Source organism: Dermacentor albipictus, unplaced genomic scaffold, assembly GCF_038994185.2.
Source record: "Dermacentor albipictus isolate Rhodes 1998 colony unplaced genomic scaffold, USDA_Dalb.pri_finalv2 scaffold_38, whole genome shotgun sequence".
NCBI lineage: Eukaryota > Metazoa > Arthropoda > Arachnida > Ixodida > Ixodidae > Dermacentor > Dermacentor albipictus.
Genome location: NW_027225592.1, coordinates 1,438,985 through 1,461,064, shown reverse-complemented (window position 1 = coordinate 1,461,064; position 22,080 = coordinate 1,438,985). Strand labels below are relative to the sequence as shown.

Sequence of the window (22,080 nt, the reverse complement as noted above, 5' to 3'; positions counted from 1 at the left end):
ACGGGCCCATAACGGTCGCGTCCTGTGCCATCCCACTCGGCTTCAGGGTAGCCTCCGCCACCTTGCTGTCTACGGCCAAACTCGTCGTCCCACTGGCTGTCGCTGGCGGAACCGTGTCTAGAGTTCCTTTGGCAGCGTCCTCCGCCTCGGCCACGTCCATGACATGCTCTGCCGCAATGTCGCAAGTTACTGGGCCTGTTACGGTGGCATAAGATCTTACGCAGTCAGCGTCGACGTGGCCGAAACGTCTGCATAACGTACAGCGGGGGACTCTGCACTCACGGCGGACGTGTCCCGTGCAGTGGCAGCGCAAGCACTGCATCGGTCGCCCGGGGACGACGACCAAGGCCAGCTCGCCGCCGACGCGGATCTGATGGGGCAGGTCCTCCACTTTCATTCCGCTCTTCAATTTCAGAATGACGGTCCTGGTGGTTGAGGTCTTCGCTCCCATGCCTTCGACGCGCCACCGCTCCCGGCTCACCTCCTCCACCTTGCCGAAAGCCGCGAATGCCGTCCGGACGTCCTCGTCGGCAACGCCGTACAGCAGCCAGTGAAGCCTTAGCTTCACCTGCGATGACGAGGACCTACGATGACGCACCGTCGTCCCTTCACTTGCAGCTCCTTATGGTCCAGAAGCCTCTTTGTGGCAGTCGCATCGCTGAGGGTCACTGCCCAGACGTGGTTGATCTGGTACGCCCCTATGCATACCACATCAGGCAGCAGGCCCGTCGGCAGAAGGGCGTCTCGGAAATCTTCCACCTTATAAGGTCTGGCGCGAACATCACCGTGCAAAAAGACGGTGTTAATAACCACTTGTCCTTTAGGCAGTTGCGGCAAAATAAAGGGGTAATCCTTATCGTCGTTTAGCCTGGATCCGCGGCCAGAAGTGGCCGCTGTCACTGCTCCACTGGAGCCCATGATTCTGCTGACCGCTCAGCTCAGCTGCCGGAAGCAGAATGAGCTGCGCCACTCTGCTGCTACTCCACAGTTATGTAAACGTACTTATATTTGTCATAAACGAGAGTACTCTTTTCAAGGCGAAAAACGAATGCGCGTAGCGCTAGAGAGTACCACTCGGAGTGCAATTATGTCAATAAGACACCAAATTACTGCTCTGATAAGCTCTTTCTGTTAAACGGGAAAAATAAAATCAAGAAAACATGTAGCAGAGCGTGGTTTCGATCCACGGACCTCTGGGTTATGGGCCCAGCACGCTTCCGCTGCGCCACTCTGCTGCTTTTTTTTTATTTAATGCCGGTCTTTGACATAACACAGAAAATACAAATATTACACGCATCGCAGAAATCCAAAAAGGCGAAAAAAAATTACAATAATGCCATCGGTCCGTATAGGACCGGCGTTGTCAAATTAAAATTCCTTCATGGCTGTGAGAGCTTCTAGCCTCGACAGCCAATCCTGTGGACATTCTTGCATTTTCTGTAGATCAACAAACCGCGACATAGATTCTGTGAAATATATATGAACCGGCCGTGCGTCGGGATCACAGTGGTACCCAGCCATTCGCGCCCGCCATATACAGTGGAGAGCATTCAACATAATGAAGTCATATGGGACCCCGTCTTCATCCTTAATAGGCAGATACCTGATCCCTTGGGGGTTTACAGGTAATTCTTTCTTCAGGGTTCGCTTCAAGACGTCCCAGAAGAACACAGCAGCCCAGCAGTGCAAGAACACATGATCTATGGTTTCGGGCTTCTTGCAGATCAAGCAGTGAGAACCCCAGGGTACGAGACAGCCTCGTTCTTCCATAAACGTCTTCACGGACAGGGTTCCAGTGTGGAGCCTAAAAAAGAAGGATTTTACCCCTGGTGGCACCTGCATGCGTTTAACCCGTTTAAGGACGTCCTGTCCTTGCCCTCCACTGTACATGGCTCTGTATAACGGCACTGGGAAAGCAATGTCACACACATCTTTATACAGCGTTTTCCTTTTCACTTGACACAAGTAATCACTTGAAAAACGAACAGTAAGAAAACGCACACTGTCTACCACTTCCTTAAAATAGCCACGAAGTCTTCCGGTCATGCCGGCCGTACTGACAACATGTGCCGGCAATGCTTCGGTCAATCTGAGTTGACATACTGTGCGCAGAAAAGGATCGCGCACATCGCGGAAAAACAAAAATCGGTTCACTAGTTGTCGAACAAAAAGATGCGCCAAACCCACACCCCCGTCCTTCACTCTTCTGAACAGATTTGTTCGACTGCACCTTTCCCAGGTTGAACCCCAGATGAACACAGCAAACACTCTGTGCAGCTTTTGCACATTTACTCTAGAACAATATAACGCTCGTATAACGTAGTATAACTTGGCGACTAAAAAGACGTTACAAACTGTCGCTCTTGCAAAAACAGACAGGTTAGTAGCTTTCCATTTTTCTACTTTTTCTTTAATTTCACTTGTTTGGTTCCTCCAATATTCATCACTGCTATTGTAACTGTCTAAGGGAATTCCGAGATACGTCTTGGGAGTTTTCACCCAGGTCACATTCGCAAAATAGTCTGGTGCGGACAGCCAATCCCCATGCCACAGCCCGAGAGATTTGCCCCACTTTATTCTGCTACCCGTGACTTCACAGAAGTGTTTGACTATAGATATTGCTTCGGTTACACTTGGTTTATCTATGCAACACACTGCGATGTCATCTGCATACGCAAGTAGTTTGACTTCTGTCGCTGCTAATCTAAAACCACGTATTATGTCATTTTCATTTATTGCCACACACATGGCCTCTATATAAATAGCAAACAGAAGTGGACTGAGGGGACAGCCTTGGCGCACTGAACGCATAATGTTAATGGGGGCCCCCAGTGACTTGTTTACAATTAATCTGGTTGTGCAATTCTTGTACGCCAAGGCCACGCCCTCAGTGATGATGGAACCGACATTAACGTGATCCAAGATGGCAAACAAAATAACATGCGCTACACAATCGAAAGCTTTCTCGAGATCGAGCTGAAGAACTGCAACGCCACCTCCGGTGACGTCACAGCACTCGGGAACACTTCGCATCTTATGAATGTTAGAAAAAATAGTTCGCCCTCTGATGCCACAGGTTTGATGGTCTTCTACTATTTCTCTGATGACGCCTTGGAGTCTGGTAGCTAAAATCTTCATAAATATCTTGTAATCAACATTTGTTAGTGATATTGGCCTGTAGCACGACACCAACTTTAGTTTATCTATTTGATCGCTCTTAGGTATTAGTATGGTGTGCGCTTTTCCAAAGGAAGGGGGCAAACATTTCTGCTGATACGCGCCATTGAATACATCTGCCAACAATGGAGCGAATTCTCTCTTAAATGCCTTATACCACCCAGCGCAGAGACCGTCAGGTCCAGGCGACTTTCCCGGGTTCAAATCGTCGATTGCCTTTTCGACTTCCCCCTCAGTTATTTTGGCTTCTAATCCTTCTTTGAAATCATAACTTATTCGCGGCATGCGAGTAAGAAAATGCGCTTTAAAACCATCTACATTCGCTTCCTGATATGCAAAGAGCGACTGGTAATACTCGAAAAAGGCACTCCCAATGCTCTCATTGTCTTCAACGACAGTCCCATTCATTAGAATTTCATCGATGTGGTTTCGCCGTCCGTGCGCCTTCTCAAGACCCAGTGCCCTTTTAGTGGGCGTCTCCCCTGCCGCTAGTGCATGTGCTCGCGCACGCACGATGGCACCTTGATAACGCTCTTTGTCGAACTGTTCAAGTTTTTCCTTGATGTTTCGCACGTCGTCTTTATATGTACCAGGCTCTCTACACTCAAGCATTATCAGCTGCTCCAACAGTCTTCTTAAGCCCTTTTCTTTCATTTCCCTCTCGAATTTTATGCAACTCGATCTTTCTATGGCTTTAATTTTAACCTTTTGTTTAAAACATTCCCACTTCTCTGTTATTGTTTCCGTTGCCTCATCGAATATTTCATTAACCGCATCCCTTACTGCTTTTACAAACCCCTGATCATTTAGTAACAAGGCATTCATTTTCCACAGATCCCAATTAAAAGCATGTTTCGTTTTCACTACACCTATGTGGCATTTTACAAGGCAGTGGTCCGAAAACGACACGGGCACAACACAATAACTATGGCATCTTGGAATCGTGTCCAATGACATGTACATTCGATCCAGTCGTGCGTGACTACTGCCCTGAAAACGATAAAAAGTCACTTCCCGCCCCCCTTCCAGGCACTCGTAAACATCGTCAAGTTCATTTTCCGCTATTAGTTGTGATAATACGCTACAGCTTTTGTCTCGCACACCGGCATTATTCACTCTATCTCTGGCATTCAACACACAATTAAAGTCCCCTAACAACATAAAGCGCTTCTCACAATGGACATACTTAGAAAGGTTCGAAAAAAACAAGACACGCTCCTCCACTGAATTCGGAGCATACACGCATATGACACGGAATTCAACCTCGCATATCGAAACATCACAAAAAACAATCCTTCCAGATTCGCATGAAAATACACTTTGAATCTGCAGTCCAGGCAGCTTCTTAACGAACAGAATGCACCCCGCGGACGTGCCTACCGCATGGCTAACCACCGCAAAATATCTGTGCGTGAATCGTCGCACCATGCTCCCGGTCTGCTCCTCTCCGTCAACCTTAGTCTCTTGGACGGCTAGTACGTATAGGTTGTGGTCAGTGATCAACCGTAAGACCTGACTTTGCCTACGACTAGCCGCCAACCCTCGCACGTTCAATGTGGCAATAATAAGGGACGGTATTTCAGCCATTTTCAACTAGCGGGAAAAGCAGGCCCGGAGCATGGTGCTTACCGTTCACGACTAGCCCTCGGCTAGCCGCCTCCGGGACCTCCCGGCTTCTTGGTGTCGTTAGGCGCTGGCGTTCTGCCCGCAGGTTTCCTTTCGGGTGTTAGATTCGGCTTTGGCTTGTAGCCCATCCGCCTTCCTTGAGGCGCCTTGGGCGGCGGCCCCTCGCTTGTGCTCGTCGCACCGTCGACCCTTTCTTTGGTCTCGTCGTGGGGGCGCTTGACTGGGGCACCGAGAGTCGCAGTCCACTCACCGTCGTTGACATCCTTGTCCTGCAGCAATGCCGTCGTGTCGTTGTCGGGCGCCTCTTCGTTAACGCCCCCCGTAGGACGGCTCACTGCAGGGAGGTCCTGTACCGGCTTGCCCGCCTTATCGGCAGTCTCAGCTACTGAGCCTTCTGCGCCGGCAGTCGATGACCCACTGACTGTCCCTATCGGAACCACGTCTCCCGTTCCCTTGGCGGCGTCCTCCGTTTCGACCACGTCCATGACGTGCTCAGCCGCAACGTCACTCGCTGCTGGTCCTGTCACGGCGGCGTAGGATTTGACGCAGTCAGCGTCAACGTGGCCGAAACGTCTGCACCTAGAACAGCGCGGGACTTTGCACTCCCGGCGGACGTGCCCCGTGCCTTGGCAGCGCAGGCACTGCATGGGTCGACCGGGCACGACCACTAAGGCCAACTCTCCACAGACGCGAACCTGATGAGGAAGGTCTTCCTCCTTGACGCCGCTTTTCAGCTTGAGGAGTACAGTCCTGGTCGTCGAAGTCTTGTCGCCCATGCCATGGACGCGCCACCGTTCCCGGCTCACCTCCTCCACCTTGCCGAAAGCCTCGAAAGCAGTCCGGACTTCCTCGTCGGCAACGCCGTACAGCAGCCAGTGAAGCCGAAGCTTCACCTGCTGGTCCTGTGGGTCCACGATGACGCACCGTCGTCCCTTCACTTGCAGTTCTTTGAAGGCCATAAGGCGTTTCGTCGCAGTGGCATCAGTCAGGGTCACCGCCCAGACGTGGTTGATCTGGTACGCCCCTATGCATACCACGTCCGGCGTCAGTCCCGTCGGCAGTAGAGCGTCTCTAAAATCTTCGACCTTGTATGGTCTGGCACGTACATCACCGTGTAAAAACACGGTGTTCAAAGCCACTCGTCCTTTTGGCAGCTGAGGCAGAATAAACGGATACTCATTATCATTGTCGGTGATCCTGTTTCCGCGACCAAAAGTGGCCGCCGCCGCTGCTCCACTGGAGCCCATGATTCTGCTGACCGCTCAGCTCGGCTGCCGGAAGCAGAATGCGCCACTCTGCTGCTACTCCACAGTTACGTAAACGTACTTATATTTGTTATAAACGAGAGTACTCTTTTTAAGGCGAAAAACGAATGCGCGTAGCGCTAGAGAGTACTACTCGGAGTGCAATTATGTCAATAAGACACCAAATTACTGCTCTGATAAGCTCTTTCTGTTAAACGGGAAAAATAAAATCAAGAAAACATGTAGCAGAGCGTGGTTTCGATCCACGGACCTCTGGGTTATGGGCCCAGCACGCTTCCGCTGCACCACTCTGCTGCTACTCTACAGTTATGTAAACGTACTTATATTTGTTATAAACGAGAGTACTCTTTTTACGGCGAAAAACGAATGCGCGTAGCGCGAGAGAGTACTTCTCGGAGTGCAATTATGGTAATAAGACACCAAATTACTGTTCTGATAAGCTCTTTCTGTTAAACGGGAAAAAATAAAATCAAGAAAACATGTAGCAGAGCGTGGTTTCGATCCACGGACCTCTGGGTTATGGGCCCAGCACGCTTCCGCTGCGCCACTCTGCTGCTTTTTTTTTTCTTTATTGCCGGATTTCTCCTCGTACAATGGACAGGAATTCTTGCTGGAATTCCACATACATACACAAAGGTTGCATTAAAAACGAGACTGGTACTTTGCCTCGTGTTGTTAGGTTAGTAGGGCTCTTGTGTTAGCAACTGGTCAAACACAGGTAGCCATTCTGGAGGATCGGAAAGTGTCCTGTAGACATCGCGGACGTACATGACAGCCTCTCTGAAGTACACTTTTGACGGTTGTGATTTAACATTCTCGTGTCTTATATCCATTCATGTCTTCCATACACTGTGCATTGTCAACAACATCAGGAGATCACACGGCACGTCCCCTTTCTGATCAAACGGCAGAAATCGAATCCCGTGAGGTGTAAGTGGAAGTTGCTTTTTGACAGTCCGTTGTAAAATGTCCCACAGAAAAACCGAGTCTGAACAGTCTAAAAATACGTGCTCGATGGTTCGGGCTTATTGCATATTTTACAGTTAGTACTGCAAGGGACGAAAATACCTTTTTCTTTAAGCCAGGGTTTTACAGGGAGCGTGCCGGTGTGAAGATAGAAGAAAAACGTCTTGGTCGACGCTCTAACAGGCATCTTTTTAACGCGACTCAAAACATTACGCTCTCGTCCTAGTACATTTATAAGGAACGATAGATCGGCATAGGACACATCACATCAAGCAAGTCTCTGTACAATTTTTTCTTTGTTACATCAGAGAGATATTCAATCGAAAAGTGGCTTTTCAAAAAAACGGAAAGCATCAATGACTTCTTTCAAAAACCCTTTCAATGGAACATGATTAGTAGAATACGATGACACTATGTATTCGGGTAATGCCTGGCTCAAAAACACTTGACAAATACTCTGTAGGAAAGCATCGTTCTGTTGCCTCAAGAAAAAGAACCGTGTAACAACTTGTTTAAGAAATAAATGCGATAAGCCTAGCCCTCCGTTTTTCACCAACTGAAACAAGTTCAGACGACTAGTACGCTCCCAGTTCGACCCCCAAATAAAAACAGCAAACAGTCTGTGTAACTTTTGCACAGACATCCTTGCCATGCAAAGCACTTGCATCATATAGAAAACTTTTGTTACCATGAACATATTACACACAGTTGCACGTGTAAAGATTGAGAAATCGCGTCCGCCCCATTTTGTTGTTTGGGGTTTAACCCGGTCAATTTCACCCGCCCATTGGTCTTTGTTTCCGCGATAGTGTTTCAATGGAATGCCAAGGTATTTGCCCGGCGTATCAGTAAATCTTATACCTTCTAATTGTGTCGGCCTCTCGTCCCATTCGCCGTGCCAGAATCCTAGGCACTTTTGCCAACTAATGGCGCTTCCAGTTAGGCTGCAAAATGTTTTTGCTTCCTTAATGGCACTTTCGATGCTTTTTTGAGTTCGGCAAAAGATTGCGATGTCGTCTGCGTATGAGAGGATTTTAATTTCGTGCGTTAAGAAGCGATAGCCGCATATCGTTTTGTTGTTCAGAGTCTTTAAACAGAACGGTTCAAGATATATGGCGAATAGCAGGCTTGAGGCTGGGCATCCTTGGCGCACACTAGACCTTACTGGTATTCCTTCGCTAAGCTTTTTGTTAATGATAAGCTTAGTAGTACAGTTCTTATATGCCATTTTCACGCCTTCACTTATTATGCTGCCTACGTTAACTTGTTCTAGCACTGCGAACAGTATGCTATGTGCGACTTTGTCGAAAGGTTTTTCTAGATCTAGTTGAAGCATTGCTATCTTTCCGGAAAAAGCGTCACAACCTTCTAGTATGCTTCTGGTGGTATGTATGTTTGTGAATATGCTTCGTCCTTTAATCCCGCAAGTTTGATGTGGGCCAACTATAGCTGTAATTACTGACTGGAGTCTTCTTGCTACTACTTTCATAAAGATCTTATAATCTACATTTGTCAAACTTATGGGCCGATAAGATTCTACTGACTGCAATTTGGAAGGTTCATCGGTTTTAGGAATTAGAACTACGTGACTTAGTTTGAACGATGGAGGCATTTGTTTACTATCGTAGGCTTCTGCTATAACATGGTATAGTATTTCTGCTACTTCATTCTTAAAAACTTTATAGAACGCTGATCCGAGGCCGTCTGGCCCAGGCGTCTTTCCTTTGCTCAAATCTTCAATTGCTTGTTTGATTTCATCTCTAGTAATTTGTCTTTCAAGCTCTAGTTTAATATCCTCGTCAAGCCTTGGCATTTGCTTAACATAGTTGTTTATAAATATGTCATTTACTTGCACTTCTGTGCCGAGCAAACTACGGTATCGCTCTACAAATGCTGTTTCAATGACGCTCTTATCTGTCGACACTTCGTTATGGTAGCGAATTTCATTTATTTCGTTTTTTTGTTGCATATCTTTTTTCTTCACCAATCGCCCTCTTAGTTGGTCTTTCGCCTAACCAAAGCCTCTCTGAACGCGCTCTAATAACAGCGCCTTTATATTTTTCTTCTTCCATCTGTTCCATCTGTCTTTTAACAACTTCGACTTCACTTTTAAACAAACCCGGTATTGTAGTCTCTGCATTCAAAAGGAAATCAAGTGTGCACTGTAATTCCTTTTCCTTTGGTTTTTCTTTATGTCGTAGTATGCATGATCTGTCTATTGCACTTAGTTTAACTTCGCACTTGAATTGTTCCCAAGCTTCGATGAAATTTGTGTGACTCGTGGACACTAATTCCAATTTCTCGCGTACTATTTGGACAAATGTGTCGTCGGTTAAGAGCTGTTCATTTAATTTCCACAGTTCCCAGTTGAATGCAGAGACTTTGCGCTTTCTGCCTATTTCAAACATTACGAAGCTATGATCACTAAAACTAACATGTTTCACGGCATAGTTACAGCACATAGACATAACATCCGAAGAGATATAAACGCGATCTAATCGTGCATGGCTTTGGCCCTGAAAGTGGGTAAATTGCACTTGATTTCCACGGAATATATCCCCTACATCAACAAGGCCACATTCATCCACCAACGCCTTAAGCTGTAGGGCACTTTTGTCTCGTACAGGTTCATTCTTAACTGAGTCTTCGGGCATGCAAATACAATTAAAATCGCCAAGCAAAATGAGTTGCCTGTCACACTTTAGAAAGCCAGCGACACTACCCGCCGTGGTTGCTCAGTGGCTATGGTGTTGGGCTGCTGAGCACGAGGTCGCGGGATCGAATCCCGGCCACGGCGGCCGCATTTCGATGGGGGCGAAATGCGAAAACACCCATGTACTTATATTTAGGTGCACGTTAAAGAACCCCAGGTGGTCGAAATTTCCGGAGTCCTCCACTACGGCGTGCCTCATAATCAGAAAGTGGTTTTGGCACTTAAAACCCCAAATATTATTATTAAAAGCCAGCGACACAATAAAAAAAAACTTTTCTTTCTGAAATTTGGTTCGGCGCGTACACACATATAATTCGCCATTGTACTTGGTTTAAATAAAAGTCGCACAATGCTAACCGTCCGTCATCAGAGGTGATAACACCCTCTTCAACGATTCCGATACCTCGTTTCAGAAAGATAGCACAACCGCCAGACTTTCCAACGGCATGGCAAACACAAACGTTGAAATCTAATGCGTAAGTTTGGACCATGTGGTCCGCTTGCTCCTCGCTGTCTATTTTCGATTCCTGTAAGGCTAGAATATCGGTGGTATTTTCTTTTAGCAGACGTCTTAACTGCACTTGCCGCTTTCTTGCCGTGAGACCGCGCACATTCAGCGTGCCTATTCTTAATGCCGATAAGGAGGTTGAGTTCATAGTAAGCGAAAGGGCAAGCGGACCGCTGGGTGATTGTGCTGAATTGACAGGATGCACACTTACACAGTTATATTGCTCTAATTCTGAGTGCTTCGTCAAGCATGGCGAAGCCGGGGCGTTTTCCTTGTCGGTAGGCATGGCGACGTTTCGTGCTGCGCGTCCCGCTCCAGTCTAGCGGTAAAGTCGTCTCTCGGACAGCAGCCCTCCGCTAACGCGGAGGCCCTGTCGGTGTAGTCCTCCTGTCTGGAGGCATGTTGGGCTTCACCTTCAGGGGAGCCCTACGATGGGGCCCTGCCTTTGGGGGCGGTTCACCGGCGTTGACCTTCTCGCGGTTGTCGTCTTCTATGGTGATTTCCCGTGGTCTCTTTGAGACGGCGACGCCAGGGTTGGTTTTTGCTTCTTCCGAGTTGATGCCCTCCATTGCGGTTCCGCTCTCTTCCGTCTCGACTGTTTCGCTAACGGCAGCACAGTTGCTAGGGGTTTTCTCAGCCTCTGGCGTATTTTGTGGTTCGTTGTTCTTTCCATTTACGCCAGACGCAGATTTCATAGGTCCCTTGTTTTCGGATGGGACAGAAGGCGTGGCACCCGACGTTGTCGGCTTTTCGCCTCCACTGACGGTCTCCTCCGCGTCGACTTGGTCCATGAGGTGCTCATCGACGGTGTCGCTTCGCCCAGTTCCGGTCACACTGGCGTAGCTACGCGCGCATTGACTCTCGTCGTGGCCATAGCGACGACAGAGCTTGCAACGCGGGACTCGGCACTCGCCCCGTATGTGACCGGTGCCATGGCACCGGAGGCAGAGCGGGGGTCTGCCTGGGACGTGCACGAGTGCATGGTCTTCCCCGGCGCGGAGTTCATGAGGCAGGTCCTCCACGGTAACGCCTACCTTCAGCCGTAGGGACACCAGACGCATGTGGGAGCCTTTGTCGTTGCAGCCTGCAACGCGCCACTTTTCCCTCGAAATTTCGCTGACCTTGCCAAAAGGCGCCAGGGCACCTCTGACTTCGTCGTCCGGAGTCGTATGTAGAAGCCAATACAGCTTCATCCTTACGTCTTGATTTCGAGGGTCTATTACCACGCATCGGTGGTCCTTTACGCTGAAGGTTGGAGCAGACAAAATCTTTTGTTTGCCCTTTTTGTCCTTGAAAGTGATGGCCCAAACATGGTTCATCTGATAGGCGCCGAGGGCCTCCACTTCGGGCATCAGCTGCAGATGGTCAAGTGCCTCACGGGAATGCTCGACTCGGTAGGGCCTCGCCTTCACGTCTCCGTGCAAAAAAACAGTCGTAACTGTCGATCCTGTAGGTAGTTGCGGCAAAATAACCTGGTAGTCATCCTTCGGTGTGTCGTTCAACCTGAGACCGCGGCCCTGCTGGGCCGCTGTAACCGCCCCTTCGGAGCAAAACATTCCGCGACCGTTCACTGCGGTGGCCGGAAGTGGAATGACCCGCCACTCTGATGCTACTCCACAGTTATGTAAACGTACTTATATTTGTTATAAACGAGAGTACTCTTTTTAAGGCGAAAACCGAATGCGCGTAGCGCGAGAGAGTACTTTTCGGAGTGCAATTATGGTAAAAAGACACCAAATTACTGTTCTGATAAGCTCTTTCTGTTAAACGGGAAAAAATAAAATCAAGAAAACATGTAGCAGAGCGTGGTTTCGATCCACGGACCTCTGGGTTATGGGCCCAGCACGCTTCCGCTGCGCCACTCTGCTTTTTTTTTCTTTATTGCCGTTTTTCGACGCATAACACAAAGTAACATGATAAAACACTTCAGCCACACTTGGACTGACGCGAGTGGTGCTAAAAACTTTTCATTTGTGACAAATCATCAAACAGTGATATCCACTCTGGTGGATCAGTCTGAGCCCTGAAACATTCGCGAAGATAAACAACAGTTTCGATGAAGTTTTCACGTGTAGATCTTGTATTTATGTCTGCATGTCGCACCTGCATTCGCGTTTTCCACAAACTGTGGAGGCCAAGAAGCATAATTAAATCGTAGGGTACTTCTTCACTTTCAACTGATAAGTACCGGATGCCGTAAGGACTTAAAGGTAGTTCCTTTTTAATCGTCCTCTGAAGGACATCCCAATAAAAAATTGGATCCCAACATTCTAGGAAAACATGTTCCACTGTCTCGGGCTTCCTGCATAACAAGCAGTTTGTTGTCCATGGCACGAAAAGACCCTTATCATGCAGCCAGGTTTTAACAGGCAGCGTACCGGAATGCAGTTTAAAAAAAAAGTTTTGACCACAGGTCTAACCGGCATGTTCTTAACTCTTTTTAAAATATCTTGCCCTGGGCCTCCAAAGTAAGGTGTCCGATAAATGGGTACCGGCAACATCACGTCAACCAACGCTTTGTACAGCGTTTTCTTATTGACATTGCATAGGTATTCAGCGCTGAAACGTACTTCCAACATCTTGCACGAAAGTACAACCTCGCGCAAGCATCCTGTCACAGCACCACACATGTTATCACAGGAGACTCTCCTTCCAGGGAGCAGTCTCTGTAGGCGCACTTGCATAACAGATCTTAGAAAGGGATCACTTTGATCACGCAAAAACTTAAATCGCGAGACCACTTGACGCAAAAAAAGATGCGCCAGGCCAAGGCCTCCGCTTTTAACGGAAACAAACAGGTTAGTTCGGCTGGTTCTTTCCCAGTTAGACGCCCAAATAAAAACAGCAAAAACACGATGCATTTTTTGAATAGCTGTTCGGGTCGCACACAGCACATTCATGACATACCAGAGCTTCGAAATTAAAAAGACCTTACAGATAGAGGCACGGGAAAACATTGATAGCTGTCTTCCTTGCCACGCGACCGCTTTCTCTTTTATTCTCGAAGTTTCTTCTTTCCAGTACGAGCTGGGATCCCGATAACAATCCAGAGGTACTCCTAGATACCGCGTTGGCAAGGTGGACCATCGAAGCCGAGAAAAACAACCCGGTGTTACGTCCCATTCGCCATGCCAAAAACCGGAGCTTTTTCCCCAATTGATCTGACTTCCAGTCTGAGCGCAGAATTTTTCAATCACAATTGTCGCTTCACAGATGCTCTGTCTATCAGCGCAAAACACCGCTATATCGTCAGCATACGCGAGTACTTTCACGTGTGATGACTGCAGTCTGTAACCTGAAATTCGGTCAGAGTTGATAATTGCCAGGCATAGTGGCTCTAAATACACTGCGAAAAGCAAGGGGGAAAGCGGGCATCCCTGTCTTACTGAAGAACGTACAGCAAGTTTGTCAGTGAGATCGCCATTAACTATAATGCGGGTCGTACAGTTCTTGTAGGCCATTTTTACGCCCTCTACTATAATGTCCCCTAGTTTGGAGTGTTCCAGGATGGAAAAAAGGATTTCATGGGAGACGCGGTCAAAGGCTTTCGCCAAATCGAGCTGCATCATTGCTATCTGACCGCCAACTGCATCGACACACTCTAATACGTTGCGTGCGACATATATATTTGTAGCGATGCTACGGCCTTTAATTCCACACGTCTGGTGAGACCCTACCAATTTCGTGATCACAGACTGCAGTCTTTTTGCTAGAACCTTCATAAATACTTTGTAGTCGACGTTGGTGAGACTAATCGGTCGATATGACCCCACCAACAGTCGTTCTTCCGGATCATCAGTCTTGGGAATTAGAACGATGTGGGACGTATTGAAAGACAATGGAACCCGTTTGCGCTCATAAGCCTCAGTTATCACATGGAGCATGCACTGTGCAACAGGAAGCCGAAAGGTTTTATAAAAGGCCGCACTTAGCCCATCTGGCCCAGGAGCTTTCCCAGATGTTAAGTCGTCTATTGCTTTTTCTATCTCCTGTAAAGTTATAGGCAGTTCAAGACGTTCCTTAATTTAATCATCTAGTCTTGGCACCAGCCTCAAGAAGTCTACATGGAAGTCTTCTATGGTCTCGAGCTTATTGCTAAGAAGTTCTGTGAAATGTTCGGCTATAGCACACTGATTGTCTCTCGCATCTTCCGAAGTACGGCCGTCAAATCGGATACTCCTAATTTCTTTCTGGCAAGCGTATCTTTTCTCGTCTGATAGCGCTCGTTTTGTCGGCGTTTCGCTAGCCCACAATTTTTCAGACCTTGCGCGTATGACGGCGGCCCTATACCTGTCGGCGTCGATTCTTTCGAGCTGGCATTTCACTTCCCGTATTTCTTTCGTGAAAGTTCCCGGCACGCTATTTTCCATGCTCAGCATCCATTCAAGTTGCCCGTTCATTTCTTTTTCTTTTTCTTTCTCTTTATAGCGAGCCACGCTGCTCTTTTCTATTGCTTTCATTTTTACCCACTCTTTGAACCCTTCCCATTCAGTTGCAAAACAAGCTGGCTGCGCGTCTAGCAGTTTGTCTAGCTTGGTCTTTACTTGCGTAATGAACCCTTCATCCTCCAAAAGCCTTGTGTTTAATTTCCATAAGTGCCAGTTAAAGCGCAATTTCCTGCCCTTCATTCCTAAAGTCATGCTCCCAAGGCAATGATCACTGGAAGGCACAGGTTTAACGTCGTAACTTGAGCATAGCGGCATAAGATCGACAGATACATACATTCTGTCTAGTCTCGCATGGCTCTCCCGCTGAAAGTGCGTGTATTCTGGGTGGGTCCCAGTGGAAAACACATTGCCAACATCCTCGAGACCATACTCATGCACAAAAGTATTCAAAACTTCAGAGCTCTTGTCTCTCAGCGGCCTGAACTTCACTCTGTCAGCTGCGGCGCACACACAGTTGAAGTCTCCCAGTACAAGCAAAAACTTGTCGCCATTCAACCATGGCTCAAGGGATTCAAAGAAAATTTTACGCTCGCTTTCTACATTAGGAGCATATACACAAACACTTCGCCAACAAAAATTCGAAAATGTGAAATCAGCAATCAAAAACCAATATGGACAGTGGAGCAGCGCTTATGACAGTATGCTTCATATGCATCATTTCTTCGCTCCTCAGGTGTTGCTGATCCTGGCGATTGTTTCACCGTCTGCGCCCCTGCATACCTACCCTCAGGCTGGCGCTTGCGCGGTTGCTGATCATGGCCAACGTGTTTTCATCGACAGCACACGTGCTGAGACCTACGAGCCACCTTCACACAGTTGGCTGCTCGACAGGAAGCTCGTCGCTTCTGGGACGACTACACCGGAAGAAACGCCCATGCCCGGCTTCTTCAAAAGCAACGCGTGGACGGTCTACCACTTTAGTGGGCAGTGGAGCAGCGCTTATGACAGTATGCTTCATATGCATCATTTCTTCGCTCCTCAGGTGCGTAACAATTTGGCTCTGTACGCTAGACGGAGTGACAATCGCTCCATATTGCTGCTCCCCTGCCCACTTGTTTTCTTTGATATTGTGTGTGACTGCATTAATATGAGTCTGCTGTTGTTAAAATGTGGCGATGTCGAGGAAAACCCAGGGCCTCCAAAACCACAAAAATCAAGCCAAGATGTCGTTGTTTCTAATAGTGCTAATGAACTTCAGTCCGATGAAATTTGTTCTGTCCTACAAATGCTAAAAGACATAAAGAAAACAACAGGTGAGCTTGCCAAAGGCCAGGCTGAGTTAAAAAAGGACGTGAAGGACGTCAAAACAAGCCAACAAGTTATTGAAAGCAAGCTAACTAACATTTACCGTCGCCTGGAATCGCTAGAAAAGAAATCCGAAACACTTGACAAAGTCTGTAGTGACTTGGTCAAAGTGCAACAATCAGCGGAAAGCCTGGAAAAACAGCAGGTCACCCTTATAGCTCGTCTAGATGATCTGGAGGACAGAACAAGGCGTAACAATCTAATTTTTTATGGCATACCTGACTCCCGTGAATCATGGCTGCAGACCGAACAGAAAACAATCGCTGCCTTGTCGTCTGCGATGGAACGTGATCTGCCACCGAACTCGGTTGAACGCGCGCATCGTATCGGAGCTTTTTCAGACGGGAAGTGCCGCCCCGTAATAATGAAATTAACCAACTTTAAGGTCAAGGAAACCATACTTTCCTCGCGGAGCAAGCTGAAAGCTAACAACGTTTTTGTTTCTGAGGACTTCTCGCCCGCTACAAGGCACGCAAGGAAAAAGCTTATTGAATTTGGTAAGCGCCAGCCCAATTCTCCCCCGTTTCAGATAAGGTTTAATAAGCTTTTTATTGGTAGGCAATCCTTCCTGTACGACCCAACGACTGACTGCGTCAAGCAAATCACGCATGCACTGCCTGAAGGCGCGGCCACAGCTGCCAGTTCCGGCAGTCCCTTTGCTTCGTAGGAACACGCGAGGGGTAGTGGCGTTGTTTCATCAGCACATGTCACAGTGCTTCTTGCTAATGTAAGAAGTGTGATAAACAAGCGCGAAGCAATTAACTCTCTCGTTGACAACTGCGGTGCCGGTGTAATCGCTCTAACTGAAACGTGGTTGCATCCTCAGGTGTACGACTGTGAAATTTTTGACGTATCCCGCTTTCATATCTTCCGTTGTGATCGCATGTCTGGCCACGGTGGAGGTGCACTGCTTGCTATTTCGAAATCTTTGCCTTGTCATAACGTTACCTTTCACAGCAACCTAGAAATAGTGTGCGCCTGCGTTGACCTAGGCCATCGAAAATTTATTTTCGCTGTTTGTTACCGCCCTCCCTCTTACCCGTCTTCTTTCACTGCCGAACTTCATGACGCACTACACACACTTTTTGTGCTGCATCCAAAAGCACCTGTTATATTAATGGGGGACTTTAACTTCCCAAATATAAATTGGAATGCTGATCCACCTGCTTGTTATCCATATTCTTCAAAGTGTAATGAATTTCTTAATCTTTGTTCTTTATTTTCTTTAACTCAACTAGTCTTTGAACCAACAAGAATTTCAAAGGGTACTGCCAATATCTTAGACTTGATATTATGCTCTCATTCTGACCTTATTACGAATGTTTCATGTATACCTGGTGTAAGCGACCATCTAGTTCTTTCATTTAACGTTACGTCTCCTCTGTCAAAGCCGGCTGTTAACAAAAAGTTCATATATGACTAGGACAAGGCAAACTTTGACGCTATAAACTTGGAATTATCAAACTTCTTCGACCTCTTTTTAAGTAACTTCGAAGATCGTACGGTAGAGAATAACTGGATCATATTCAGAAACACAGTACATGAACTAACTGATAAGTTTATTCCGTCGCGTATTATATCGTCGAACTCTAAGGCGCCTTGGTTTAATTCTCACCTAAAGAGGCTTTGCAATCGTAAAAAGCGCTTGTACCGCATCGCAAAAAAAGGTCGCGAGGTATCTAAGTGGGACGCTTACAAGGACGCCAACGAAGCTTACATAGCAGCTAAAAAACTCGCCAAAAGTATGTTTCAAGAACACACTTTGCCTACAATACTTACAGAAGACCCGAAAAAGTTTTGGCGCATCATAAACCCTTCCAAAGATGATACGGTAACCTTAGCTGATTCTAGTGGATCAAAAATATCCGACGCTGAATGTCCCCGAACCCTAAACTCTGTATTCTGCAGTAATTTCGTTCTATGTTCCGATCCTGTGTTTCCCACCCTAATTAGCTGCAGTTACCCGGCCATGGATTTTATTAGGATCGAGCCACTTGGTGTAGAAAATGTAATTAAAAATCTAAAGATGTCGTCAAGCCCTGGTCCAGACCTGGTTACCGCAAAGTTTTTGAAAAACACTTTTGTTTACTCATCTTTATTACTTTCAAAAATATTCCAGCAATCTTTGGACACCCATCAGCTCCCTGCAGACTGGAAAATTGGGAAGGTGGTTCCACTTCACAAGTCCGGCAACAAATGCTCACCTCATAACTACCGCCCCATTTCCCTCACTAGCATTCCTTGTAAAGTACTCGAACATATCTTGTTTCCTCATTTAGTTAAGCACTTGGACGATAACTCATTCTTCACACGTGCTCAGCATGGTTTCCGCAAACATTTGTCCTGTGAAACACAACTGCTTTCGTTCACTCACGACCTTCATATTATTCTTGATAAAGGTTCATGCGCAGACTGTGTTTTCTTCGACTTTGAAAAGGCTTTCGACAAGGTATGTCACAAACTACTCATTTTTAAGCTTAGTAAACTAAATCTTGACCCTAATCTATTTGCATGGCTAGAGCATTTTCTTCTTAATCGATCCCAGTTCGTTGCATTTAATAACTACTTCTCTACATCTAGCCCTGTTGAATCTGGCGTTCCTCAGGGCTCAGTGTTAGGCCCTCTCCTTTTTTTGATTTATATTAACGACTTACCCAATGAAATTTCTTCTAACATTTATCTCTTTGCCGACGATTGCGTTATTCTTCGTGAAACTTCTGACCCCGATGATGCTAACATTCTGCAAAACGACATTAACGCTGTCTGTAACTGGTGCGACTTGTGGTTAATGAGACTAAATCCATCTAAGTGCAAAACCATGCGTGTAACCCGCCGCGAACTTCCTCTTCCGACCTATTACCTTAGTAATACTGCCATGGAGGCAGTTACATCCTACAAATACCTAGGTGTACATTTAACCTCTACTCTTTCCTGGTCTTTACACATCGACAGCGTAATCAATAAAAGTAATCGCATGTTAGGTTATATCCGCCGAAACTTCTCTTCCGCTCCGCCATCATTAAAGTTAATTTTATACAAAACCCTAATTAGGAGTAAAATGGAATACGCTTCGTCAATCTGGGACCCATATGCTGAGACACTAATCCAGTCTCTCGAACGTGTTCAAAATAATGCCTCGCGTTTCATCCTGAGCAATTATAACCGCACGGCTAGTGTAACTTCTATGAAAAACATCCTCCAACTTGCACCACTTTCTGCTCGTCGCAAATGCTCTCGCTTGGCTTTGTTTCATAAAATATACTTCCACAATTCATATCTGCGCGATAATCTTATTTCATCCCCAACCTACATTTCTCCTCGCATTGATCATCATCACAAAGTTGGAGTTTTGCAGTGTCACACTAGAGCTTGCAACGAGTCTTTTCTTCCTAGGACGTGTCAAGAATGGAACCACCTTCCCGCCGAGTTGATTGCAATTGAAGACCAAGCACAATTTCGTACTGCCATAATCAACACCATCGCTTCGGGCTTCACATGTGTATGACTACATCACTTGCTGCCTTCTTTGCTTTCTTTGTTATGTAACTTTTTTTTACCCCACTCCCCTCTGTAATACCTTGTGGTCTTGAGGGTATAATAAATGAAATGAAATGAAATGAAAAGGCGACCACTTGGGCATGCAAATACAGCCTCTACGTTCACTCTTAACGTCTTGCGTATGAATACAAGGCACCCACCCGACGTCCCAACAGAATGACAAACGCAAACATGAAAGTTTGCTTGAAAGGAAGACACCATGCGGTCAGTGTGCTCTTGGCTCTCTATTTTCGACTCTTGTAAAGCAATTATATCAATAACGATATCCAGAAGAAGGCGATTAAGCTGGTATTGTCGCCTTCTTGCTCCCAGACCTCTGACGTTCAAGGTCGCAACTCGAAGTGGAGCAACAAGATTAAAAGCCATGTCTTAGATGAAGAAACGCCTCTGTCCGCATGGTGCCTACCTTCATGGTTGACGTAGCCTTCCTCACGACTGCCAGGACCTCTTGACACCTGTCAACCAACACAACCGGCGCTGACACCGACCAGGACACTGTGTTACTACGGAGGCGGTTTCCCCGCCTTCCGCGTGTCGGCCGGAATGTTCGGCCGCGGTTTTAAAGACGAGCGTCTCAGTCCCCCTGCCTTCGGCGGAGGCTCATCGCCGCTACCGCCAGGCTGCAGCTTGACGTCTCCGCTTTCTTCATGCGGACGTTTTCCAGCAATGGTGCTCGCCGCTTCCTGGTTCGTCTCCATGGTATCAATGCCGGGGGTCTCCACGCTGCTTTCTTTAGCGTCCGCGGCTTTCGCCGCCTCCTTTGCCTTGTCATCGTCGTCCTGTTCAGGCTTATGCTGCGCCTGTACACTACCATCTGTTGCGCCGGACGGCCCCGCCTTCTGCTTCACCAGAGTCGTGAATGATGGCCGAGTCTGGCGCTGTGGTTGTCCACCCACACGGGCTGCTTCCTCAGCATCCGCCTCGTCCATCAGCATCTCGGACGAGTCCTCGCTGGTTCCCGGGCCTGTAATGCTCGCGTAAGTGCGAGTACACTGGTCGTCTTCGTGCCCGAAGCGTCGGCAGGTTCCGCAACGCGGGACTCGACATTCCTTGCGGATGTGGCCCGTACCGCGACACCGAAGGCACAGCGGGGGTCTGCCTGGTACCACAAGCGCCAACTCACCGCCAACGCTCAGCTGGTGTGGCAAGTCATCCAACTTCACGCCCGCTTTCAACTTGAGGGTGACAAGCCGGGTGGTTGATCCCTTCTCTGTCATACCTTGCACACGCCAGCGCTCCCGGCCTACTTCGGTAACTTTCCCATAGGGCGCAAAGGCGACACGCACGTCCTCATCAGGCACATTGTGTAGAAGCCAGTGGAGCTTCAGTCGAACGTCCTGGTTCGCCGGGTCAATCACCAGGCAGCGCCGGTTTTTTCCACGCAGCTCCCCGATGCTCGAGATCTTCTTCACCGCGTCCGCGTCCTTGAAAGTGATAGCCCAGACATGGCTCATGCGATACGCCCCCAGGGCGATAACATCCGGAAGAAGCGAATGCGGTGCCAATGCGTCACGGAAATCTTCAATCCGGTACGGTCGCGCCGTAATATCAGCGTGCAAAAAAACTGTATTTAAAACATAACGACCTGTTGGCAGACCTGGCAGAACAACTTGGTAGATGCCCTCCTGTTCCATCGTCCTGTTTCCGCGGCTAGAAAAGGCCGCTGAAGCCGCTCCAACGGAGCCCGTCATCATGCGTCCGTCACGCTCGGTGGCCGGAAGCAGAATCACTGACACGCTGCGCCACTCTGCTGCTACTCCACAGTTATGTAAACGTACTTATATTTGTTATAAACGAGAGTACTCTTTTTAAGGCGAAAAACGAATGCGCGTAGCGCGAGAGAGTACTTCTCGGAGTGCAATTATGGTAATAAGACACCAAATTACTGTTCTGATAAGCTCTTTCTGTTAAACGGGAAAAATAAAATGAAGAAAACACGTAGCAGAGCGTGGTTTCGATCCACGGACCTCTGGGTTATGGGCCCAGCACGCTTCCGCTGCGCCACTCTGCTTTTTTTTAAATTTAACGCCTGTTAGCGATACAACACGAAAAAGCATAGAATGACTCAATTCACAATTTTGAATTGAAAGGAAAACCACATTCACAATGAAATGAGGCGATAAAAACACCGGCTGTATTGCACATTATACAGCTTTGTTAATGGTATTTTGTTGTCGCCAGGTGGTCAAAGATCCATAGCCATTCTGGGGGCTCGTATTAAGACTTATATGCGTCACGTACACATACAATATTTTCAACAAAATACTCTTTTGCTGGTCGTGCAACTTGGTCTGCATTTCTGACCGCCATTCGCGTCCTCCAGAGACTCTGCATGCACAACAACATTATTAGGTCATACGGCACCATCTCTGTTTGCTCGAGAGGCAGAGACCTTATCCCGAAAGGCGTTAATGGGAAATCTTTTTTGAGAGTTCTCTGTAGGATGTCCCATAAGAATGTGGAATCCCAGCAATTCAAGAAAATATGCTCTATTGTCTCTGGCTTTTTACAAAT

The 22,080-nt window shown here is 47.4% G+C and overlaps 5 non-coding genes across 5 annotated transcripts; all 5 read right to left on the bottom strand.

Moving 5' to 3' along the window:
• Positions 1 to 1,163: 1,163 nt before the first annotated feature.
• TRNAM-CAU (transfer RNA methionine (anticodon CAU)) lies at positions 1,164 to 1,235 on the bottom strand. The gene has a single exon. It is a non-coding gene; the product is annotated as a tRNA-Met (tRNA).
• A 5,055-nt stretch (positions 1,236 to 6,290) lies between these two features.
• TRNAM-CAU (transfer RNA methionine (anticodon CAU)) lies at positions 6,291 to 6,362 on the bottom strand. The gene has a single exon. It is a non-coding gene; the product is annotated as a tRNA-Met (tRNA).
• Positions 6,363 to 6,550: 188 nt separating this feature from the next.
• On the bottom strand, positions 6,551 to 6,622 carry TRNAM-CAU (transfer RNA methionine (anticodon CAU)). Its single transcript has one exon. It is a non-coding gene; the product is annotated as a tRNA-Met (tRNA).
• A 5,429-nt stretch (positions 6,623 to 12,051) lies between these two features.
• On the bottom strand, positions 12,052 to 12,123 carry TRNAM-CAU (transfer RNA methionine (anticodon CAU)). Its single transcript has one exon. It is a non-coding gene; the product is annotated as a tRNA-Met (tRNA).
• Positions 12,124 to 21,505: 9,382 nt separating this feature from the next.
• TRNAM-CAU (transfer RNA methionine (anticodon CAU)) lies at positions 21,506 to 21,577 on the bottom strand. Its single transcript has one exon. It is a non-coding gene; the product is annotated as a tRNA-Met (tRNA).
• Positions 21,578 to 22,080: the final 503 nt, after the last annotated feature.